The 26,458-nt window shown below is 39.0% G+C and overlaps 1 protein-coding gene across 2 annotated transcripts in view; it reads right to left on the reverse strand.

Annotated features, from left to right (window-relative positions):
* The window catches only part of Lsamp (limbic system associated membrane protein), a 637,116-nt gene that overhangs the window by 235,221 nt on the left and 375,437 nt on the right, over nucleotides 1–26,458 (reverse strand). The gene's annotated exons all lie outside the window — the stretch shown is intronic.

Consider the following 26,458-nt stretch of genomic DNA (forward strand, 5'->3'; position numbering starts at 1 on the left):
CAGCTGTGATCTAAAAGTGAAGTTGGTATACTTCAGACTGTATTAGTAAATTTGAAATTTCACACCAAGTAGCCAGGATACTTTTAATTTGCACACTTGATATTTCGTCTCCAAATCTCTCTAGAGTTCCTAAAACATCTATAAGGTCAAAACACCTACCACTATGGCAATCTGAGTGCTGTAGGAAGTACTTAAGATATGTATAATGAAAATGTGCTAGCCCCTTTCTGGTAAGGACAAGCCTTACTTAAATATTAGAGGTATGCACATTCTTAATAATTTTACACTGAATTTCTATACCACCATCACTTGAATTTGTCGTTTTATACGTAACAAAGAATATAGTACAGCCTCCAAATGCAAAGGAAAGATAATCGATATTTATTGTTAAGTCACAGCATTGTGTTAGTAAAATGTGGCACCACATATAAAATTCATAAGATAATCAATGAAATAGAATGCTTCTACATATAACTTTCTATATATGCTATGTACTAAATATACATAACAGATTAGATGATATAAACTGAATTAATGGGTACTGCGTTAAGTAAATAGACATTATAAACATACTACAGCATTATTTTTAATACTGCCATTATTAAAACTACTAGCAATTGAATGATAAGCTAACTTTAATTAAACATGTATTATATCTGCCACGATGCATTGTGTACTTAAGCAGCATTATTTCGATCACTTCATATAATAAAGATAGGGTGTTCTATGAAGATTTTATTTACAGGTAAGAAACCGAGGCACAGATAAGAATAAGAGAAACTAGAAAAGGCATTTGAATCCCAGCAGAGTCCACTCTTAAACACTTCTTGAACAGAATTTCATCTTCACAATCCAGTCAACCAGATGGCTGAAATTGACAGAAATTACTTTTTGGTGATGTGAAAAATGAGTCCCCAAGGGCAAGCAGTACTGCTGCCTGGCTTCCTTCATTAGTGTTCAGGGTGGCAACATTAGATCCCACTCTGGTAGGCTTCATTGGGGAGTGTGGGAAGTGAATTACTCACAAATTTCATCTCTGAGGCTGCACGCTGATTACAAAGAGCCAAGCTTAGGGTTGACTGTGACTCTCCTTTTTTCTTCTCTTTTTAAATGCAGCTGCCTCTGTGGCAGCCGTGAAAGTGTATTTCTGAGGGAAGGGAACAAGCAAACATGAAGGAGCTCAATAATGAAAGAGTTTTGTTCCTTGTCACTTGTCCTACCCATTACAGACACTGTGTTCCTGCCCAGCGGGGACATTTTCTGCTTAAAGAAACAACTACCTGACAGTCTTGAGGAGACATCGATGGTACTTAGGGAAGCAGCACCTGAGTGGCTCCGAGTGCCACGAGACAGAAGCTGATGGAGGGCCTTTATGACCTTAGCATGCTTCTGACAATGACATGTTACAGGGTCTCTGGATAGAAAGTGGTGACTCGTATCAAACCCTCTGGTAGTAGACTACAGATGATTCCCATGTTTAGCAGTCTTTCTTGAGTTTCTCTTCCTCCTTTAGCTACTGGGGTTAAAGGATATTTTCCTGGATTCATATAGTGACTTGCAATATGTTCTCCCCAGAATCTTAGGGCAAGAACATGGAAGGTCATATCCAGTTTAAAAAGAGGGTCATGAGGAGCAAAGAAGAACATGATAATGGCTTGTCAAAGGTGAGCCCACCAAGAACTATGGCTGGGCTCACAATTCAGAGTTCACATCAATAACTAGACCTGGGCTTACATCTCAGAGCTCCCAAATGCTTTATCATTCTTTTGTTTAATCCACATAGTTCTTCATTTTCATCTGAGGAAGCCAGTGTTCTGAATGCCTCCAAGTAAGATACAAACAATCAATGGAAGTGCTATAAGCACCTCCCCAATTAACCCAAGCTTGTAACAGAAAGTTCTGGAGCAATTAACAGATCCCAGCTTATCTCCATTTTAGTTACATGTAAATTGCGACAGGATGTAAGACATGTATGTGCTGTTCAACCAAATACAAGGGATTCAATCTCTTATGTGAAGAATACAAATAAAAAAAAAACAGAAGGTCCATCATTAAATTTAATAAGTCCATCATTATTATCAGATAATATTACTATAATAGAATTCCTTTTTAATTCATATATATTAATATATATGAGTATATATTATATATTATATATGAGTATATATTAATATATATGAGTATATATTATATACATATATATGAAGCTATATTAAGGACTTTGCACTCACTTGTCATGCTATTTAGGTCACTTGGACTTAAATAAATATAAATGTAATACTAATGAGTAAATTTAGCGTAATTGTAATTATGTTTTAGTCATCAAATCATACTGACTCTCATGATTAAGATGAGTCAACTCATTTCTGGGATGCCAGGGTTAGGATGCCTCAACATTTGTACTGAGCAGTGAGAAATGGGTCACATTGTATTGCTGTGTTCTGTTTGAATTTCGGTCTCTTCCTGCTAGCCTCACCTCATTGATTTTCCTATTTTATGTCAGGGCCATCCCATAAGAAAGTACATGTGATATTATAAGATTTTACTCTCCAAAGAAATTACTCTTACTAACTTTCAAACTCAATATCTAAAATTTCTTCAGGAATTGTATGATGCTACATCATCATCCTTGCTCCATTAGCACATCAATCTTTTAAACATAATGTGCGTTCTTGCATCAAAAAACCTCTTCAATGAAGCTCTCCAAAGCCCATATTTCTAGGTCTACTGGCAATTTTTGTTGTAATGCTACTTTTTTTCCCCCCGAAATACCTAATTTATTGCTCCTAGTCTCTTTCTTTCAGAACTTTCTATTCTTGGCTTCCAGGAGACCAAACTAAACTGACTTTCTTCCTACATTTTTGGTCATGTTAATTTTGGGGCTCATCTTATCTTGTTTCTTAAAAGCCTATATTTAAGGGTTTAGCTGGTTTTGTTGTTGTTGTTGTTGTTTATCCCGCCCCTTTGCCCATTTGAGTGACTTACACTGTTTGTAGCTTCAGAAGCTAAAGTCTTATCATCAGTGACTCCATATCATTATCTTCAGCCCAGATTTCTCCTAATATTTTCACACCCATGTTTCTGACTGACTAGTTTCTATCTCCATTGCATGCCTCACAAATATGTTATAGTTCCATCTATTTTCTCATGAAATACTTGTGTTTTATTATCTTAGTGAATGTTGTCATTATGAAAAGAGATGGTTTTTTTTGTTTTTGTTTTGTTGTTGTTGTTGTTGTTTTGTTTTGGCCGGGCAAGATTTAGCATAAAAGAGATAACCAAACTAAAACAAACAACAACAACAACAACAAAAACAACAACACCTTTCTTTCATAACCCCCACATAGACAACTCCATGTTTTAAATATCTCCCCAATTCATTCAGCACTTCCTTTCCTTACTCCACTCCACCTTGTCTCAGATATCAACGTTTTCTTTCTTCTTCTTCCTCCTTTTCTTATCTTTTTTGGGGGGAGTGTAAGGGGCTTGAATTATTGTGAATGAATTAAATCTGGCCTCTAGCCTTCCCCCCATGCTCACTACCATACAGTTTCCACACTAGAGCAAAAAATACTGTAAACTATAAGTGAGCATAATATCCCTTGGATAATATGGCCTTCAACATTGGATGCCAGTGTCTTACCGTGGTTCAGAGAGCTCATTCTAATTGCTTCTTGCTTATCTCTACAGCTACAGTTCCTTCTCCCTTTGCATTGCATCATCCAAAGTAGAACTCAAATGAAACAACTTGTGGGTCCTAGAAAGTGTATCCTTAACCTCCACGTGCAGTGGAATATTATTTTAAGGTGTGTTACTTATGTTTATGTTGTATTTGTTTAACTCTGTGAAGCTGTGTTACTGTGCCTATCTAAAACACCTGATGGTCTAATAAAGAACTGAATGGCCAATGGCAATGTAGGAGAAAGGATAGGCAGGGCTGGCAGGCAGAGGGTATAAATAGAAGGAGAAAATCCAGGAAGGGAGAATTGAAAAGGAGGAGCCAGAGAAGAAGGAGGACATCAGGGGCCAGCCATCCAGTTACACAACCAGCAACGGGGTAAGAGTAAGATTTACAGAAGTAAGAGAATGGGAAAAGCCCAGAGGTAAAAGGTAGATGGGATAATTTAAAGTTAAGGAAAGCTGGCTAGAAACTAAGCCAAGCAATAAGCCTCCGTGTATGGTTTATTTGGGAGCTGGGTGACAGCGCCACCCCCCCCAAAGAGCCTAAAAACAACCAACAAAACCCACACATTTATCATCTGGTATTTCTGCACATAGTGATCTTGTTTGAGGTTTTTGTATAGGTAGCCCATCTCAGCTTGAGATTCAGCTGGTGACCCTGTCTCCTGACTTTTATTCTGGAAGAGTTTCCTGTCATCCTCCACCTTCGTTTACACCCCACCCCCCACCCCACCCCCCCAGCCAATCCTGTAAATTCCTGTTGGGTATGTTGTCACAGACTCAGTGAGAGCCACAACATTGCTTCTCCAATAGACCTCTAAATAAACTCACAACGTTTAGGTGACTTATTCAGTTTTAAGAGATAGGTGGCAAGTTTTTTTAACCACTAAATGCTGATACTTGCCTCAACCCTCAACCAATGTTTGGAAAAATAAAAACAACTTCAGTTTTACACCTACTCTTCAGACTTAAACACGTCTCACTGACTTTTTTCCCCTTGCAAAAGACCAAGCATCTATTTTGCCCATAAAGATGTGGCTTTTAGCAGTATTTCTCCAGCTGTCTATTTCACCATTAACATTTTTTGACAATTGTTTTTCATACTTAGGACAGTTGTTTTGCTTGTTGAAATGGATCTTGCCTTGTCCTCTCTCTAAGGCTCACAATGGTGGGGGTACAGCGTGTATACCATGCTTGGTTGACATCTTTGACTCTTCATGAACAGAACCACTTCTCCATGGCAGACCAGTGTGTGTGTTCTGAATATAGGAAGCAGAAGGACTCAGTGTCTGAGTTCCTCAGCTAGAGATTTCTAAGTCTTAACTTCCTCTGTGCACTTACTTTCTGTTTTTATTTTGTTCTTTTCCTGTGAGGAATCATATCTGTATGAGATCTGTATATGAATCTCTCTATGAGAGACACGACAACTTTCCTAATCAGATGGTTTACTAGTTTATTCCTAGATTTCTGTAACAGCTCATGAAATTTAAATTTAGAACATCACCAGTACCATCAAGGTGGCAATTTCAAGGATTCATTCTATTTCCTCCTAAAAACTTTATACAAATTCTGGAAAGTAAAACATCTGTCATATTATTACCGCTGATTCACATATGTGGACACGGGAGATACAATAGGTTAAAAAAATCACATAACTAATGAAAACAAACCAAAACTAACATTTTCTAAAATGATTCTTCCTCTAGACCACATTTATTTCTATAAAAGTGAAGAAACATTGTGTTTTTGCTTTCTCTTAATCCTCAGTAGGTATGACTACCTAGGAAGTACAGTTTAGCATGATAAATTTATTTGTACTAGCAAATATAAATTAATTTTCAAAGTCATTAGAACATTGATTTATGCTCAAATCTTGAGTCATCATACAAGTCTGAATGGTTTGTTTTCTCTGGGGGTCACTGAATAGCAGTCCTCTTTCATAAGATATTAGTGAGATTTATTATCTTTTCCGACATGCAACACCATCATCCATTTGTTTAATGTTTTCAACCTATTCAGTTTCAGTGATATCCCCAATTTGTCTGTGTTATTTTGTTTTCTTAGTGACTAATGGGAGCTACTTAGCCCGAAAGGAACTGACCTTTTGGTGTCTTGGTGCAATTTACCCCAATTTATTCTCTGACTCTTAATTTTGTTTGTCATTTTTTTTTTTTGCAGAAGTTTAACATTCCTTGACTTTATAGGTACACATTTTTCTTTTATTGTCTCTTTTATTTTGTGTATGTGTGCACAAACCTTTTCCAAAATAGGATCAGTTAAATACTTCTCGCTAAGTTTATCTTTCAATTATCTATTTTTATATTGAAGTCCTTAAAATATTTAAAAATTTATGTATGGTATGAGAAATAATAAAAATATCCCCATCCTTTAAATATTAGCTAATTCTCTCAATACTATTAAGCGAACAATGCAAAATGCAAAAACTATCTTGGTTTTCAGAATTCTTCCACAAAGTGCTATAAACCAGCTAGACTAGTCTTTCTGGGAAACATACTAAGTATAAACCTTACTCACTATGGCAACTTTATTAAAACACTTTAAAACATGCTGTTAATCTTTTATGTACCTCATAATTATGAGCTGCATTAATACACTCCATTATTATGAGATAATTTAAAAATAAGAACTATTTTCTGTAGTGGGTAGCCATTCCAGCTTTGATCTGGAAGTTCCAACCCCCATTGAGACTTCGGCAACTGTTACGCCTACAAGGCGGGGCCAAGGGAGGTACCTGGAGACCTAAGAGCTGGATGGGAGAGCGCTCTCTGGTCCGGGACCCTGGACAGTGGAGGTGGGCCAAACGGAGCTCCAGAGAACACCGCTGGACCGTGATACACCTTCCCCAGACCCCACGACCTACCTATCCCTTAATTTGTAAGTTACGCCATTAAATAAATCTCCTTTTAACTACGTGGAGTGGCCTTAATAATTTCACCAATAATTTTCACTGGTGACATTCTTTTATTGAAATGGATAGATGATAGATTGATCCATCAATAGATAGATAGAGAGACAGACAGACAGACAGACAGAGACAGATAGATAGATAGATAGATAGGCAGATGATAGATACTTAAGTTCTGTGTTAAAGCAATGTACATTTTTACGATTCACTAAAAGTTAACTGTGGTTTTTAAATAATGCTAAGATTTAGGTAAACTTACATGCACCCATTCATTTCGCTGTCCAACGAACCAGCATCTAACATGATTATTATGTAATCAGTCTGTGTCTGCCACCAGGTTTTTAATGAACCTCCTCTTATGCCTTTTCTCCTGCCTCTGTGGACATCAACTTCTGCGGATCCAGAGCTGACTTATGTTTTTATGCAGTTAAGAAACTCATTCCCTTTCCTTTTTATGTTTTATTTTATTTAATGTCTCAGATAGACCTGGTTGCTCAGGCTTGAGAACCCATCTACTTGGTAAGCTAAGACAGGAGAACCAAGGCTTGTTTTGTCTACAAAGTTCAAAGCCATCCTGGAAATTTAGCAAAAACATGTCTCAAAATAAAAAGGCTGGGGTACAGCTCAGTACTAGACATCTACCTAGCATGTGCAAATGTAGAAGAGTATCCAGAACTTCTTTCTTGTGGTAAGGTACATTGGTTATCTTTTGGGGAGACCACTGATCACATAAAGCCCTTGTTGACTTAAGAATTTCAGTCAGTTAACCCATTCTCCTTTGGACACATGGCTTCTGGAACATCTAGATTTTCTTGCCTTGAAACATGGTTCTTATTAGAAATGACCCAAGAGAGGATATAAATGGTTTAAACTGTGGCAAACTATCAATAATCTGCTAATTCTAATCTTCTACTCTCTGTATTTATTTTCCATGTCTATGTCTTCCTAGAGTAGATAACACACATTTTTTTTTTCCATCTCTGGACCATGTCATTGCTTTTGCTCATAGAATAGCAATATCTAGCTCACAAGCAGAGTTGTGAGAGCTGCCAGCATACCTGGACTCACTTGTACTTCTGGATTTGCTACTGCTGTAAGAAAATGCTCAACTAAGCCTCTTTAATACCAAGAGAAAAAGGGACAGCTGAAAGAACTGCAAAAAGGGGGTGGGGTCCCTAATTAAACATGATTTTCAGATAAGCAATAAATATCCCTTAAAATATAATTGCATTTCAAATATTGTGTGGGACATAATTATACTAAATATATTTGTTGTTTACCTCAATTTTAATAGGTTAGTCTCTATTTTATTTTGTCCATTAAATCTGGTGAGGCAAGGAACAAAGCTTTGTGGTGGTTTGAATAAAAATAGTCCCCATACTCATAGGGAGTGGCATTGGAGAGATGTGGCCTTTTTGGAGCAGATGTGGTTTTGTTGGAGGAAGCAGGTCAGTGGAGGGTGGGCTTTGAGGTCCTAGAAGCTCAAGCCAGGCCCAGTGGCTTACTCTCTCTTTCTGCTGCCTGTTGATCCAGATGTAGAACACTCAGCTCTTTCTGCAGCACCATCTCTTCCTGCATACTGCCATGCTTCCAGCCATGACAATAATGGACTAAACCTCTGAAACTGTATTCTAGCCTCAATTAAATGTTTTCCTTATTAAGTGTTGCAGTGGTCATGGCATCTTTTAATAGCGATATAAAGCTCAACTAAGACAAGCCTCATAATAAAATCCAGCCTACATGAGCTGAATGGCACATGCATGAGAAATAAAGGATAACTCTTGTTTATGCTTCTAAATGCTGTAGTTATTTGCTATGCAGAAATAGTTAAGACATACCACAAAAGGTCCACCACTAGTTTTCACTAGTTCCTGCAATTCTGGATCTCTAGAGATGTTTCACCTCTGTTTTCCAAGATAAGGACTTAATGTCTTTTATTTGAGTGTATGATTTAACAACATCCATATTCTCCACTATTAATCACCCTCTACTTACATCAAATTAGCAAGTCAGTTTCCATTGCTTAACTCAGAGAATCTTAATTTTTACAAAATGAAGAATAGTCATGAGTGGAAAGTTTCAACATTGGCCTTTCCATCAGCATCAATTCTTCTCTGTTAGTAAATATTGCTTTAAAATAACTTCAGGCCTGTGAAACCATCTAACCTATCTGTGAATGGCTTGATCCCACCCCTCTTCCCCTCAGCCTTGGGTGACGCCTAATGAACAGGACAATGAACCAAGGGAAAATGATTCCAGTATAGGACCAAGAGTTGTCAAATGGCCCATTTCCACAATCTCAAATAATTTGTGTTTATTACTTGTATAAAATGTAAAATACTATGCTTTTCTTGTTGTGACAATTTTTGCTTTGTTTTTGAGACAGGGTCTCATGTACCCCAGGCTGGCCTCAAATCTAGTACATGCCTAGGAAGATGAATTTGGACTCCTGTTTACAGGTCCTCCTGTTTACACAACACCTGGCTTTTTTTTTTTTTATCAGTGCTGAGGATTGAACTCAGAACCTTGGCACGTACTAGGCAAGTGCTCTGCCATAGAGCTTTTCCCAGCTCTCAAAATCTCAATCCTGATGGAACTGGTTTTACTTATTTCTATGAATTCAAAGTTAGAGTATGGTGTATTATATTATGATGGGGTGTTGAGCAGTAAAACACATGCCTACCAGGACTCAGGAGCTGATGCAAGAGCATCATGAATCCTGAGCCAGTTTGGTGAAGTAATCAGGCACTATCTGGAAAACCCAAACAACAACAACAAACAGAATGTCTTCTCAGCTCCTCAGTGTCCAAGTTTTCTTAGATACAGACAGAGATAAAATGAACTGCATCATTGGTATATGTAACTATAATAGAGCTGGGTCCAGAAGCATATGGGTTGCTTTTTAAGCAGCGTTTAACTTTAGTAAATATGATCCCTAAAGTCAACAATAGAATACAAATATACAAGCAACACACAAATGCCATCTTGTGAAACATCAAACTTCCATCCTGCTTGGCATTTTGCTTCTGAGAATGCCACAAAAATGTGTTTTGCTACATGATGTAGGAGTTTCCAGGATGGATGACAGGATAGGAAAATGCAGCACAGTGTGTTCAAGGGAGCACCAGGGGATTGTCATCTCACCCTGTTCGGAAGCTCATTCCACAGTGTGACAAATTTATATCTTGTGTTTGCTTTTGAGTTCTCAATGAACAGATTAATATCATGTTATTTAATCTCTCTGAGACTTGGTTTCCTTTTCTAGCTATTGGAGTAATGGACAAGCTTGATACTAGGCAACGTTATAGAAATGATAGTGGGGTCAAATAAAAGAATGACTGGGGAGACCCAAAAACTTTAAAAAGTTCTCTAAGTGTAACTATTATTTATTATATGCTAAAACAAACTAGGGAAACAGTGCTGGCTTAACCCTTCCTGTAATTACATGATTAAATATTCCCTGCATATCATGCTGGTAGCATTCTATTTATAGTTTTTCGAATTTTGGTATGTGGTATTTGATATTAGATTCTAATAGTACCAAAGAGCTTAAGTGATTGTTATCATACAAAATTAATGTTTAATACTGGCATTAGCAATAAATCACCCTAAAGGTAGGTATTGAGTTCTTCTATAATACTGGGCAGAACTATGCCAATATGTTCTGCCCTTCAGTCAATTTCTTTGTATTTTATGCCTATAATAAAATATGACTACAATGCGAACATTTACAGCCATGAGCTAAATAAGTTCCACCAAGATGTTTAGAAACAATTAACTCTTGGATTTCCAAGAGAAGTTCTCCAGATAAAAATTTGTCACCATTACATGTTTGTAATAGTCTTGGTAAAATACAGGTCTTCTAAAAAAAAAAAAATACAGGTCTTCTGTAATTTGTTGTTATAGAGAACAGATGTTGCCAGCTGTTTTGAAGCTGTGATTTGGGTCTCTGACGCATTAGGCCTTGTAGTAGAGTCAAACAACTGGCAGGGATGATCTCTTTCCACAGGTGTTGCTCTTCACTCCTGTTGAGCCCATCTATTAAACACGAGACTTCAGCCTCTGAAGTGGGCTCCGTAGGAACAAGATTCCAAATAGGCACACATTTCACGGTGACTAGAAAAAGTTTGGAAGCCACAGGTCCCTTGAGTCTCAGGGTAAGCAGAATATAGGAAAAGGTTCATTGCAACTATCAATGCAGCTCTTTATACATGCGATGATCCAAACAACATAATGGAGGAGGGATGATGTCATTTGGAACAGCAGGTATAAAATGTATGTACAAACCCAAACAGTGCTAGATGTGATACCAAACAAAGCAGGTATTTTTGGAATGTTGGAAAGTCAGAAAACTTGGAGTGAGCCTGCATATAAAAATGATACATTCAATATCAGAAAGATGGCTCCATGGATAAAGGTGCTTGCTTCCACGTCATCTTCCATAAGTTTTTCTTTGATTCCCATAGTAACATTGTGGGACACACGAGTTTCCCTACCTCCCCATATAAGTAAGTAAAAATGTATTAAGAAGCCGGGCGGTGGTGGCACATGCCTTTAATCCCAGCACTCGGGAGGCAGAGCCAGGTGGATCTCTGTGAGTTCGAGGCCAGCCTGGGCTACCAAGTGAGTTCCAGGAAAGGCGCAAAGCTACATGGAGAAACCCTGTCTCGGAAAAAAATAAAAAACAAAAAACAAAAAACAAAAAAAACCAAAAATGTATTAAGAAAAGTTTTGAATGATACAAGCAAGTATGGTGTGGTTTGTATTATTCTGCCAATGGCTACCTTCCAAAACAACACAAACAATTACAAAGAAAAAAAATAAAAATACTCATCCTGTTTTAATCCAACAAGACAAGTTTCTATCTAAAAGTGCCCGAAGCCTCCCTTAGCACAGTCCCTCAAGATTTGGCTGACATTTTCCTGTGTTGGCCAAAGGTTTGTGTGTTCATAAGACTTACTCTTTGGAGCCTTTGAGTCCTACGTTATCATTATCACATTCTTGAGTGGTCCTCTGAGTCCCTGGTACTACCCCAAGCTGTCAGATTTACAATACAATGGTCTTCAGAAACACAGACAGTTACTACCATCAAAAAGGACAGTTAATTTGGGTTAGACTATTCTAAATGCCTCAAAGACAGTAGCCACTGAACAAAGAAATGTTATGCAGCCCACTACTACTGTACCACTGGGCAATGGATGCTTTCTTATGGTAATGCATATGCTATGGATAGTTGAATGCCAAAAATCTATGTTAAGTCTATCTAAAAAGAAGTATATTAAATGATAGTCCCCCCCCCCATTTTTATTAAATGTTCAGAGTGACTCTGTAATCCAAATGTGTAGGCTGCTTTAAAAGAGGACAAAGTTTCCAGATGCCAGCATGGGCATTTGTGACCAGCTGAGGCTGTCCATTATTGCCGCTTCAGCAATAGATACACTCTCTGTGGGATGTCAAGTGGTGGTTCTATGGACGGGTCATTGCCTTGCTAAATAAGTGCAAATGGTACTATTCTGACTCTGCTCACTGAGGCTTCCTTTCCTTAGCAACTCAGCAGCTTCTTCAGCTGCTCATATTCCCAGATTCTTAGTCCAGCTGTTTGGTATTTGTTTTTGTTAATCTGGATAAGCTTCCAGATGTTGATGGAAAGGAGGCAACTGCTATCTTCCCTTTATAGCCTCAAAATATCTTTTTAATTTCTCATACTTACAAAATAGGGTTTTGATAATGTCCAAACAGAGCAGATGGTTCTATTTGGCAGGTAGCAGAGTATGGAGCAGAGGGAGGATCAAAAATATTAGGTTACCTCGGGTAGGTGACAAATAGCAACTGGGTGAATTCCAAGTACTGGAAGTGAGCTGTACCCTAAGACTTTACCAGAGAAAATGGAAGTGTTTCTTTCCCTGTTTGTATATTCCAAAGCTTATGCTTTTCTCTACTGAGGGGGCTGTTAGTTATAACTCTTGGAGTAGATAAAACTTCTGCTTGTGTTCCTTGAAGCTACTAAAACCCACCCTACCCACTAGCTAAGTCTTTAAAAATTTAGCTCTCCACCATGACATAAGTGCAGAGGCTACAAATTATTTCATGGAAAACCAAAACAGTCTTTTCTCTGTTGCATTATTGCTTTTTTTAAAAACAAATGTAAAAAATATTGCCTAAGTCTTATAATTATGAGTACTTTATCCATGAAAGGTTTGTTATGAATGAGAAGTTCTTGGTATAAAAAGCAGAAAATATTTTAAGGCCAAGAGAAATGATGTGTAAATGTACAGAAGGTAGACGTACAAGGGTTCAGAGATAATGTCTTGCATACTATACTTAATGACAATGCAAACCAAGGTCACACCGAGCACCGACAAAACGGAAAAGGATTGCAATATGCATGAACAGCGTGAAGAGAAATGAAACAGTAAGATGATGATGGAGAGCAGTTCCTTGTATTGACTCTACAGAGTGCCATAATAGTTACTCTCACATTTTCTTTTTCTTTTTCTTTTTCTTTTCATTTATTCTGTGTCTTTTACATCAAGTTTTTTTTTTTTGTTTTTTTTTTTTTTTGGTTTTTTCAAGACAGGGTTTCTCTGTGTAGCTTTGCGCCTTTCCTGGAACTCACTTGGTAGCCCAGGCTGGCCTCGAACTCACAGAGATCCGCCTGCCTCTGCCTCCTGAGTGCTGGGATTAAAGGCGTGTGCCACCACGCCCGGCTTTACATCAAGTATTTTGATCTCATTCATTTCCACATCCCTTCACATCCACCCTCCTCTCTCCACCTCGCCAAATAAAACAAAATTTAAGAGGAAAGAAATAAAAAGAGAAAAAATTAAAAACCTCTTCACGGAAACTGCAGTGTGACACAGTCCTGGTGTAAACCATTTTGTCTATATATGTTTACTTGCAAGTGTTTGCTGCCAAGAGTCATTGGTCTGCTTCGATGCCTCGGGTCTCATATTGTCTGTCATGTGGTGATGTGGGAGGGTGAGAGATGCTCCCCTTTACTCTCACATTTTCAAGATGACTTACTGGTCATCTCATTTCATTTTATCTTGGGAATTAGAAAAATGGAAAATAACTATGGTATTTGTATCAACTCCTTAAGCTTAATAATTTCCTGGCCATGCTTTCCTACTTGCTTAAGGTATATGGTATTCTTTGTGTGAGAAGGAGGTAGACTGTAATAGAAATAGGAGGACTAAAAGATGTGTAGAATACAATGATGGTTATAAAAGTTGATTCCTAACCCTGCTGAAGAGCCCAGGAGAGAGAATATTTAGAAAAAGAATGGAGTGAGTGGGAGGTTTTCAGAATTGTTTTCTTTGCATTGTTTCTGTTCAAAGCTTGCCACAAGCCATTTTTGACAGAACATGGCACATTCATATTATTTTCTTCTAAACTAACAGTTACCATCATGAATTAATTCATTCCAATTATAATTTTTCCAAAATTATTCCTAGTGGGGAAAAAATAAAGTAGTTGCTGCAAAGGTTAAATATAGCTTGGAGAGTAGACACTTTTTGAAATTCTAAATAGGTTGAAGAATTCCAGAGAGGTAAATAAGGTTGGGAAGGGTTTGGGGGTTAAAAAAATAAAGCATCAAAAATGAGAACCTGGAATTGATAAATGTGAGTTAAAATTCTTCCTGTGAGGCTTTGCTTGCTGAGGCAAATTACTGTTCAAGAATGAAAGAAGACAAAGTAGTTGAAACATGGCAGGAAATAATTAATAATAATAATAATAATAATGATAAAATCTTAATAATTCATAATAACACTGTGCTAGGTAACATTACATTATATAGTTTACAAACCAGGGATGTCTTTGCCTTATTTGGTCCCTACCTCAACTCTGGTGTTGCTAATCCTTTGTGCTCATTCATTGGTCAGGTAACTGAGGCTCGCCAGGGCGGTTACTCTGTGGACCAACTTCACGAAACCAAAGTGTGAAATTATTGACTTGATAATGAGCTCCACTGATTGTATAGGGACGACTTGTGGAGAGCCTTGATATTTCAAACCACACTGTCACTGACATGTGAGATGTTGCCTTATGGACTGAACTAAACAGCTGCCAAGATAGTAACCAGGGAGTCACCAGAGATCAGAAAGCCTGGGTGTATGGGCAGTTACGGTGAGCACAGAAGTAGAAATGTCACAGTTGTGGAGAGCGTGTGGGAGTTTGGTTTTCAGTTCCAATATTATATAATAAAGAATTTGGTTGACTGGTTTTGAGGCACTTTTCTAAATAACACTGATAACATTCGTATTTATAGCCAGAAAAGCTTAAGCAATTTTCCAGTGGAAAACGGATCTTCTTACCCAAGCCTATTTGCCACCTGCACCAAGTTTCCTTTCCCTGTTTGTCTATGATGAAGTAGGAGTTCTTGTCCGTCCCCCACACTCTTTCTGAAACTCAAAGGCAGGATATAGGGTGTGTGAGAGGGAGCACACCATCTCTGCTTCAACCCACGAATATCAAATGGGGCGAATCTCTCATTAATCTTGAGCTAAATGTAAAGTTAGACATTGAGGGGCCTCGGGTCCCACCTGTTTGTTCAGAGCCCTAGGCATGTTATAGAGAAAATGTCAAAGATTCCTCTTCTTGTGCTTCTGCGCCCTGCTGTGATGTTTTATTCAAAGCACCATGTCCTTAGGAAACAAACACTGCCTATCAAAATCTTGCCCACCTGGCTCCCAGGCTCACACATAAACATGCACAACACCTGTGCTTAGGAGAGTTGATCAATTCTCACAAAAAAAGCAGCCTCCTGGTAACACACCGTGGGGCCGGAGCACTTCAGCAAATGATTTGTGAGGCAGCCTGACCCTCTGTGACTGTGTTTGTATCCATCTCACTGTGCTGCGCTTATGTAACATGATGTGTGCACTGACCCTTCCTGCGAGAGATGGTTTTAACTTCTACTGGCAATCCGGGCTCATATCGGAAAAAGATTTGACTGTGGGAAAGGTAAGGGGTGGGGGGCCCTGCAAGCAGATGCCTCTGCCGTAGGTCAGAATCAGCAGACCTTCTGGGAAGGAGCAAGAGTATCTCTTGCTAGACTCTGTCTCCGCTCTGTATTAGGTACTGCCCTAATGGTCAGCCAGGTATTAGCTTTTCAACCATAGGTCTCAACTGGAAACCTGCAGAACATGAGAGTTCCTGTTTGTGGACTGAGACGGGAAGAGAGCCAGCCACTTTTCCAGTCTGTCCATCACCTCTGTCCTATAACAGGCACTGGGGGAAGAAACAAAACAGGGATCCCGGAAGAGGCCATCTGGGATGGCAGGTACTGGCACAACCAGCCCCTGGGTCTTCCTCACTTTGTCTGAACAAAGGTGCCTGGCAGAATGGCTTCTTCAGAAGCCACAGACTGAACCAGAGACTCGCTGCTGCTGCTAGCAGGACTCTTGTGCTTTTCTCCATTCCAGCAGCTCCAGATGGACTGAGAACCAAGCCTGGTGGCTGTCCAGAATATTCTTTATTTTCAGCCCATGTCTCTTTCTTTACAACCCATGGGGAAAGGGCAATCCGCTCCATCTGTCTGGTACTCTATTTCCTCATGCAGTGGCCTCAGAAGGAGGCTGCACTTCTCCTCTGGAAAATACCAGGCTGTGAGAGATGTGGTTGCTGAGAACCCTTGACCTCCACGAGTCAAACTTTCTGGCACTGGTCACACTAGCAACTATAGCTAATTCCTAACATGGTAAACCTTCCCATAGCCTGTGTGATGAAAGAGTGAACAAATTACTGAATCTTCAGCACCATAGGTAAGATTATACGGAAATAGAGTCAGGGCTACTTGTGACTGCCTTGCTCTCCTAGACTTTTGCTAATGCTTTCTTCTCTTAATTATACAGCCATCACTTTCTCTTCCTGGTGAAATACCCCAAGTGGCTCAACTTGAAAGGAGATTTTTAGATGTTTGCCCTAATGATTAGAGGCTGACAGAAAATAATAGCAGCCTTTCCCCCTGTCATGCAAATTAAATGTATGCTCAGAGTAGCCAAGGCTTAGGTTTCAAAGAAAATCTCCAACGTATTTAATGTATATACAGTATTATCAAAGAAATGCTACAGAATGTAATACTCAGTCAGCCCATTTGTACCTTTACTTGAGGTTGTACACCATGATGCTGTGCTCTCTGACAGCTTTCTGAGTTTCAGGTTTCAGCTATGAGCCAGCTGGTACCATCCATTTAAGGGAAAACAGCTATCTAAGTGAGCAAGATTCAGAACTAGAGTAAATTATTATAAATGTTGTTGAGTGTCCTAAAACATTGTAAAGAAGAAAACTTGTCAGCCGAACAGGAATATGCTTTGCTGATGACATTATTTGGGATCAAGGCATTCACATTTGTAAATGTCATGTTTTATGACTGTCCCTGACACCTAAATCCAGCATTGACACATTAAAACTTTTACATCCTCTCTCTTTCATCCAATCAGATTATTAAAGTGGTTTAAAATATATCTTAGTTCATAGATCCTCATGGGGACAAGAGGGACATTTCACTTGTACTAGACTTACAAGAACATTAACAAGCTCCACCGACATGGTAATGGGTGAGAAAAGAGAGATGCAGCATTTCCCATGGGTGCATATATTTTCCAAATGGAGTCCTATCTTCTCTCTCATTTAATACCCTCTATTAAAATGTTTCAAATGCCTCACACTGTCCAAAGCAATGCATAAGCAAAGATAAACACATTAACATTTTATCCTTGGCTCCCAAGCTAGCTGTCTGCTTTGGTATTTCTTACATTGGTCTTGTTTATTCTCTGTGAGTTATGGACCCCATCCTTTCGTCCATCTGCTTCCTGGAGGGATTAATGTGTGGGCTGTTAACTTTGAAGGCACTTTAGAGTGGTTTTCTCAACTTATCATCTATTATGTTTTTGGAGGCTGAGGGAAGGTCTCTTATACCTAGGAAATATCTATGCACTTTCCCACATTTTCTAGTTCCTTGGAATGACTTGGAGGTCATAAATTTGGGTTCTGTCTAGTACAATGTTGGGGAAAATGAGGCAAGTTACTACGAAAAGTGCTCACATTCCTGTAGGCCTATCGTAGCTAGTCATCCAACCGTGATGCATGTCTGTTTCAGGTGGCACAGCTGCTACATCGTCAAAGGTTGGTTGACCTGGCCTGAACTTCACAAGCCAGGCAAACTCAGTAGTGTCTGCAGTGGCAGCTACCAGTAATGACTCGGACAGGAACATCATTAAAAAGCAAACTGTACAACTTTTACATACAGGCACATCTGTCTAAAAACTGGAGACTGGATTTGATGTTTTCTAAAGGTCTCTGGTGTTTTGAGATAATGACCATTGCATGAAAACCCCCTTCCTTCACTGTAGTTTTTGATTGGCAAGTCACAAATGACTGTAAGATTCACGTTCCATTTGTTCCTCCATTTTTTTAATGTTCTGATGAATTATAGCTCCCAGTCAATATTGAATATCAACTATAAGAGACATCGGTATTTATCCTCTTCTCTGAGGACTAAAGACACAACTCAAAGATACCTTGCTGTCTTGGCCTAATTAAGTATGTCACTTTCGTCTTTGCCACTTGTCACAAGTTTCCCACCTGCACAGCCGTCCTGACTATCTGTCTTCTTTTCCAGGACCTTGAAGGACCTGTTTTCAGATCCTTAATCATATAAGTCAAGTATCCTAGAAATCTGACATTCCCACATTTGAGTTTAATAATGGTGTATGTGATGCATGATATGAAAGCAAGTTCCCTGCAAAATCCTGGATAAGGTAGTATAAAATAATATTGTTTGAATTAGCGAGGTGACATTTCTCATCCAGAGCGTCACAGCCTATATTTGCACCTATGGAGATTATGAAACTGTACAGGATATTCCTAGAAACTCCCTGAGGGGACACTCTACTGAGCATGCTTATTTTGTTCTCCAGCACTCTAACCAAATTCCTCTGCAGCTTTACTGGTAAACACTGCAGCTGCTGGGGGAAAAATGAGTCTCCCATTATATTTTTGGCTTTCCTTGGTATCTTTCATACCTGCAGGATTTTATTTCTCTCCCTGTGTCCCCACTAGAAGAGGAGAACAAAGCCTCAGGAATTATTTAAGGAAAGTATGTTACATAATCAACACAAAGCCTCAGGACCTCTGCACTGATCCTTCTTATGAAGGTACAAAATTATACTTTACTAGAACAATGTTTCTAACATGGCTTGTATATATCCTCAGCTTTCCCATAGTGAAACGGTTCTATGTGAGGCATTTTGTGGGTCTCCTTATTACATAACCACTTCTTCATAAAAATAACAAACAAATAAATAAACGAAGGAAGGAAGTTCATGGAACATATTTCTAGCATGGGAATTATTTTCAAGGCCAACTGGGGAAACTTTCTGGAAAATAGTGTAATAATTTGTGTCTCTGAATAGAAAATAAGACCTGACCCATATAAGCACACAGTGTTATCTATGGGCAGCTCCAGTGCAAGGCATCAGAAGACCTAGATTCTGAACCTGTGATTACTCTGACTTGGTAGGACAATTTTTTTTAGAGATCTCCATATTCCAGGGCATTCACCATTTAAAAGAATATGTATAGCAGGTGGTAATTTTCTGGTTCTAGGATAAATCATTTAGAGAAGGTATAATGGTTCTATATGTGTGAAGATGTGTTCCCTTTGTTATTATATATTAAATTAGCATACTAAGTAGTGGACTTCATTACCATACTTTCATACCCATGTGTCAAAATGTTTTCCTTTTCTTCTTTACTTTCCCCCATTGTCCTAACCCACTGACTCCTGACTTCTACTGCTGTCCCACCATGTCTGGTCTCCTTTATCCCTCCAAACAGTTTCCACTTCTGGTCATGTCACGTGTATTCCATTGCTCTCTTCTTCACATGCTTTTGTAAGAATGTAAAATTTGGCTTACAGTGGCTAGCAGTACAGCCAAGGCAGAAGGTCTTGAGTGTGTTAGAAGAGATAATTGAGTTGAGCATAAAAATAAATAGATGAGTAAGGTAATTTAGGGAAGTAAAGGGATGTATTTCAGCTTACAGTTCCAGGTTACAGTTCACCATCGTGGGAAAGTTAAGGAAGGTGCTTCAAAGAGTCACACCACATTCACAGTCACGATCGGAGAGAACTGAGTGCATAACTTGGTCGGTTGCTTGCTTGTGCCCAGTGCAATTTCTCCACTCCTATACACTTCTGGGCCCTCTACCCAAGAAATAGTGTCACCCAAGGTGGGCTGGGTATTTAATTAGAATAACCATCCATAGACATGCCCACAAATCAACTCTCTGCTGACAATCCCTCATTGAGACTCTTTTTCCAGGTGGTTCTAGGTTGTGTTAAATTGTCAAAACTTACCACCAAAGGGTGCACGGGCACACACACACACACACACACACACACACACACACACAGAGATACAAATACATATGCACATATATATGTATACACACAAACATATATGCATATATATGTATATATGGGGGGCAAGAACAAGTGCTTGAAGAAAAGTTACATAGTATTTGTTTATCTGAGTCTCACAAGTCTCTAATAATGATACAGTAAAATTAGAAATCAATGGCTGTATCATGGCTGGTTTTATGTGTCAGCTTGATACAAGCTAGAGTCATCAGAGAAGACAGAGCCTCCACTGAGGGAATAACTCCATGAGATCCAGCTGCAAGGCATTTTTTCTCAGTTAGTGATCAAAGAGGGAGGACCCAGCCCATGATGGGTGGTGCCATCCCTGGGCTGGTGGTCTTGGGTACTATAAGAAAGCAAGCTGAGCAAGCCATGGTAAGAAAGCCAGTAAGCTGCACCCATCATGGCTCCTGCCTGCAGGATCTACCTCTGTTTGAGTTCCTGTCCTGACTTCCTTCCATGAACAGTGATATGGAACTGTAAGTAAAATAAACCCTTTCCTCCCTAACTTGCTTTTTGGTCTTGGTGTTTTGTCACAGCAATAGTAACCCTAACTAAAATAAGTTGGTGCCACCATAGTGGAATATTGCCATGTTTTTGGGAGAATTGTGGAAGGACTTTGAGTGTTGAGATTTCAGTGTGATGTCCTGTGGGAATTTGGGAGATAAGAATGTTGAAGGCAATGCAGAGGATGGAGGCACTTGTGAAGTTGCAAAAGGCAGTTTAAAGACTGTCAGGACCATTTGCTATTTTGATTTAAGATATTGTCATTCTGGTTAGCAGGGTCTGAAGAATTAACTGTGATTAGCAAGAAACCAGAACTACTAAAGTGAAACCTTTGCTTTACTAGGATACTCGATGCTGGTTGGCAGGAACTGAGAATTTAGAGGTGATTAAGGAGAGACCAGCATTGTTGAGGTGAAATCTTCTGGGAAGTGTTTTCTGAGAGTTAGCATTACAGATGGTGTGTTCTAGAGGTGGCTAAGGTTGTACCTCACACTGGTAGCTGAGCTTGAGAGTGTAAGACCCAGGTGCTACTAGTTTTGAAGGCATGAAGGGGACATGGAGAGCTTAGGCTTGGCACTGTGAGAGGCCAGGAGAGGATATTGGCAAAGGTGGCCTCAGTGGTAGTTGACTGAAGGGGTCATGCAGAGAAATTGAGGCTTGGAACCATGAAGAGAGACCATGAGAGGATATTGGTGAAAGTGCAGCCTAATTGCAACAGAAGAACCCAGTATTTTGAAGATGCCAGTACCATGGGATGTCCACCAAGATCAGCTACAGGAGTGGAGTAGGGCCTGCTGGAGCCTAGAAGACAAGCTATGTGTGCTGCAGAAGACAGAGCTGGAGAAGTGACTCAAGCTCCTCTGAGGAGCCCAGAAGATCACGAGTGAATCCCAGATAACTGGACATTGAGTTATTTATATTGTTGGAGTTTGGTTGTGCTTGGTTCAGATTATGACTGTACTATATTATTTATGTTTTTAATGTGAGATCTTGGGGATGAATAAGAAAGGAAAGGTTATGGCTTAATAGTGATGTGTTTATGTGTCAAGTTGACAAGGGGTCAGTTATGCTGGCTAGTCTTATGTCAGCTTGACACACAAACTAGAGGTGTCTGAAAAGAGGGAATAAACTGCTTCCTCTCAAGCTGCTTTTTGGTCACGGTGTTTTGTGGAAGCAATAGTAGCCTTAATTAAGAGACCCACTATGTGTCAGAAAGGGGACTCATCTGTAGAATATATAAAGAGCTGCAAAGATTAAATACTGTTACTCCAAATCACTTGATCACAAATGGGCCATTGATCTTGAACAGACCAGATGGTTCTTAAAAGAAGAAAACCAAATGGACAATAAATTTCTGCAAAAGTGTTCAGCATCCTTAGCCATTAGGGGAATGCAAATTAAAACCTCTTTGAAATTGTGTCCCACTCAATTCAGAATAGCAATCATCAGGAATATATGTTTTGGTAATTTTTTCCAAAGGCACAAAAGGAAAACAAAATCATTATGATTGTATGGTGATATGATTGACTTTTATGTCAGGCTCATAGAATATGTCCCTTGATTGTTCAGTTGTATTTGGCCTAGCATATGTCATAATAGCAACTTGGGACTTAGAGACTAAACACACACACACACACACACACACACACACACACACACACACACACGAGAGAGAGAGAGAGAGAGAGAGAGAGAGAGAGAGAGAGAGAGATGACAGAGAGATTCCTATATTATAAGATTTTACCAAACTCTAGTAGCATAAGCTTGTTCTCTTGAGAAGAAAACTTAAGAAATTAGCTGGCATCTTTGCCTGAGGTAGAGCACAGGGTCCTGTGGTTGTTTCGCTAATATATGTTCGTAAATATAAGAAGGATCTAGCATAAAATCTGTGAATATGAAAAATGGTTAGTGCAAAGGATTAACTCTGACACTTGTGAAGCAAGTAGATCACCTCCTTAAATATATATTTACAGTGTCTAATTTAGTGACTAGACACTGGACTTTAGAATTGGTCTTGAATCCTGGATTCCTACTTCACTAGGCATTTAGTTTTCATTTTGAAGTAGGCAAGCATAGAGATAGTTTTGCAACCTGGGACTCCTCTTGGTTTGGGCTATACACACACCTCTCTCCTAACAATGTACCTAGGCCCCTAGGACCCTTACCTACCTTGAGCTGCATGTGTATTCCCCTTCAAGCAATGAAATAATTTGCCTGGGTCCAGGCAAAGTAAGACAAACTCTTCTCTCACTGAACCTTTAGGGGAATTTTTTTTTATTTACCATCTTATGCCTGTGCATAATTGTGTGTGCATATGATTAAAATCAGACGCATCATGGAAATGCACAGGAAAGCAAGGCTTATATAACCCAAGACTGTTGAAAAGACTGGAAAATTCCACATGCTATGGCTTTTAGCAACTACCTCTTCCTTCTCTTGGAGCCCATTAAAGGAAGCCCCGAGCAATAATCACTGTCTGGAGGACTCTAACTCAAGTGGCTTGCTGCTCACAGTATATCTTTCAGTTTCTCTTTAAGTAAAACTTTTGCTGCTTTGCCACTTGTGTGTGGCTTTTCAATTCTTTCATCAAGACCCCAAGAACCTACCTTCCCAATCAAGACAAGCCCTCTGGAAACAAATTGATTTGATTTTCTTACATGCCACATGCAAAAATTAACTTCATTACATTTTAGAAATATTACACAAGGTAGTCATATGAAATTATTAACATGATGCCTGGTGTATAGGAAGCATTATCCAAATTGTGACTACCTTGTAACAATGTTCCTGAATTAGGATTGTGAAAAAAAGATATTTAAATATTTTTTTTTCCTGGAAGATATGGAGAATCTAAAACCCACAAATGAATGAATCAGTGAAGGTCAGAGGAATCATCTTTGTAAATAAATTTTTGAGAGGTAACAGGTGACCAACTTTTATTAGCTTTAATTTCAGACACCTCTGTAGAGTAGCCTGAAGCTTCTAAATTGTGTTTATGTTGCACCGGGGGAGTATGTTGGATGTGTTTTTTGTTTTTTTTTTTCTATTTGTAATTCATGTGCTCTCTTGTGAGTTGAGCCTGGTTTCCCTTATTTCAGATATATGCTGCAGTTGCTTAAGCACTTCCACCTTTAATTGAAGGCTATTCACTGGCTAAGTGTAAAGATAGCAGAGCAAGTCAGAAATGCAAAAGGTGGGGGGATAAACAGAATAAAACTGTTGCTCAAATGTCTCTTATTTTCTCCCTATCATAAAACTAAAGAATGAGATCTTCCCTTGTACTAGGCAAGGGCTACAGATGGTTTGGAAACCACAATGAGTAACTTCTTTTGTACAATTAAAATAGCCATCCTTACAGCAGCATTAGAATACTATGTTCAGCTTTTACTTAAGGTTTTCAAGAGAGAGGGAAGAAAGAGCCACACGTGATACAGTCCCAAGGTCTTTCTTTCTTCCTTGGCAGCATTTGAAAGAACCTATATTTAAATGTATAGAGGTGTCTTCAGAGAAGGACCAGGCATGGAGAATCAGAAGTCTGTAACTGGAAGCATCATTGGGGGCTGAGAAACGTAAGTTATTGTGAAAGCTCAGCAGTGCTATGTGTTGAAATAATTAAATCTTTTGGAAAGGATTAAACTAGGTTTTTTATATAATCAAATCTACATTTGTCATTTGGGATTTTTTTTTTAATGGGACGATGTTTCTTCCCCCTGTTTATATAACGAAAACAGTCACATGATGATCATTCATTAGCAAAAGTTTTTTTACATATGGAAAAAAAAATATATAGCGGCTAAGACCTGGCTTTTAACATTTCATCCTTTAAAGGAGGACTTCTTATAGGAGCTGCTATTTCTTCTCTGTGAGTAGGCCTAAATGCATTAATTCTCACCTCCATCATGTGCTCATAGCACAGAGCGTTCTCTCCCTTGGTGACTAGGCTCCAGTGGCTGCGTTTCATGGAGATGCCGCGCACCATCTTGAAAAGCTGGCTCATTTCCCAGTGACACTGGGATTTGGAGGAAGGGCTACAGCCCCTTAGAACTTTACTCCCCTTATGAATATTATTGTCTCAATTTATTTTAACGTGAGTGGGAAAGAGTGGGAATAAAATGCATGCGCAGAAGCCTCTATCTTCAAGTCCTGCTGGTTTGGGCATCACAAAAAGAGGCACAGGAAAGCCTTTGAGAGTTTGGAGCATGCTGTGTGAGAGAGATAAAAGTAGCAACAGCAAATTGGCTGCAATGCGAATGGCAGGTGCATTTGTTCACTGGAGGCAAGTTGGCAATTTAGTTTTCAATGGCCAGCTTGTCTCTCTAAGGTTCACCTTTCAAAGTCTTCCCTTTAGCCCTCAACTGGCGTTAGCAAAGTCCTGTCTCTTCTGGAGTCCTTATGCTCCAGGTAACAGCCACTCTTTACCCTGATTCTTTTTTAGGATTTTTTTTTTAATCCCAGTATTTTAAAAAGGTTATTGGAGGTGGAACTATAAAGCAGCAAAAGGAAAGCTTGCTACCTGGTAGAATGTCATCCCCAAAGAGAAAGGCGTTGCTGTATGTATGTATGGCTTTGTTCCACCCAGATAAACAGAGTTGAAAAGAAAGAAGTTCTTAGGTAAAACAGTGTGATTCTGACCTCACACCAGCATTTCCATAGATGGGGCAGAATCCAGCCCTCCCCCACAACAGACACACTATCCTGATAAAACTGAAAAGACACAGGTCAAAGGAGAACTCAGAATGGAAAGGCTGATGAGACCAATCTGTCTTCATTGAAGGGAGATGGAGGGACGTGATAGGTGTCCAACTTCCTGTCTTAGATAAGCAAGAAAAAATGACTGTTAGCGAGGCACAGCTCAGCTGGACATAGAAAAAGAAAAAGTCATTTCCTTGCTCCATAAAATACTTGTAACTTTGAGATGTATATACTCTTCACAATCTACATGCCACCCCTTATTTATTTTGGTGACCTAACATTCTTATCCTATTGGTGAATTTTTTTTTCTTCTGTACTTAGCAATCACACATAAAATGATGACATCCATCAAAATAAAATAATGTCAGTGCCTATCCAAACATCTTTGTTGTGCACATGGTTGATCATTATAGACTCTCCATGTTCACTTCATTTTGGACTCTAAAATGTCTAGAATATGTTTTAGAAGGCCTAATCTAACCAATAGGATGGCAAATTGATCTTGGGAGATGATCAAAGGAAGGGTGTGTAACACATAAGTGATTTCTGAATTGCATAGTTCCTGGCTAATGAATGTCAATTTATCAAATATGTTCAAGGTTCAGTTAAAGATTGATGAAACACATCTGATCTCAGGGAAGTCTCCTCTCCTATAGGAAATCGAAGGTTCCTGGGCTTAGGCTGATGAATATGATCAATAGCCAAATTCAGTCATTTAAAAATAAACAACTGAATGGGGCCCCTTGTGCCTCCTTGCTTAGTGGAATGGAACAAAAATTAGGTATGTCAGTTTTGAAGTGACAATTGATAATACAAGAGAGGTAACAGATCATAAAGCACTAAGCAATAGAAATGGTGGTAGAACACAATGTTTGATAACCTCTCAGCATTCTATAGCCGCAGTTCTCCTGGTGTCATCATATTTTAATTCAACTAAAGGAAGTAAAGACACACACACACACACACACACACACACACACACACACACACACCAGGTGTCACGGAAGTTTATAAATACATATCTAGACTTTTTAAAGAAATACTTCAATCTATACAACAACCTGTTTGGAAACTTTGTGAGTATGCAGTCATTTTCTGTGTGGTTATTGCCTTGAGATATACATGATGGATTAATATGTGCTTCTTTTCCTTACATAATTTCCCTTAACATAGAGCCCAACATGATGCTACAGTACACAATGTATACCCACATTATACAATGCATTTGT

The sequence above is a fragment of the Peromyscus eremicus genome, chromosome 12 (genome assembly GCF_949786415.1).
Source record: "Peromyscus eremicus chromosome 12, PerEre_H2_v1, whole genome shotgun sequence".
NCBI classification, from domain to species: domain Eukaryota; kingdom Metazoa; phylum Chordata; class Mammalia; order Rodentia; family Cricetidae; genus Peromyscus; species Peromyscus eremicus.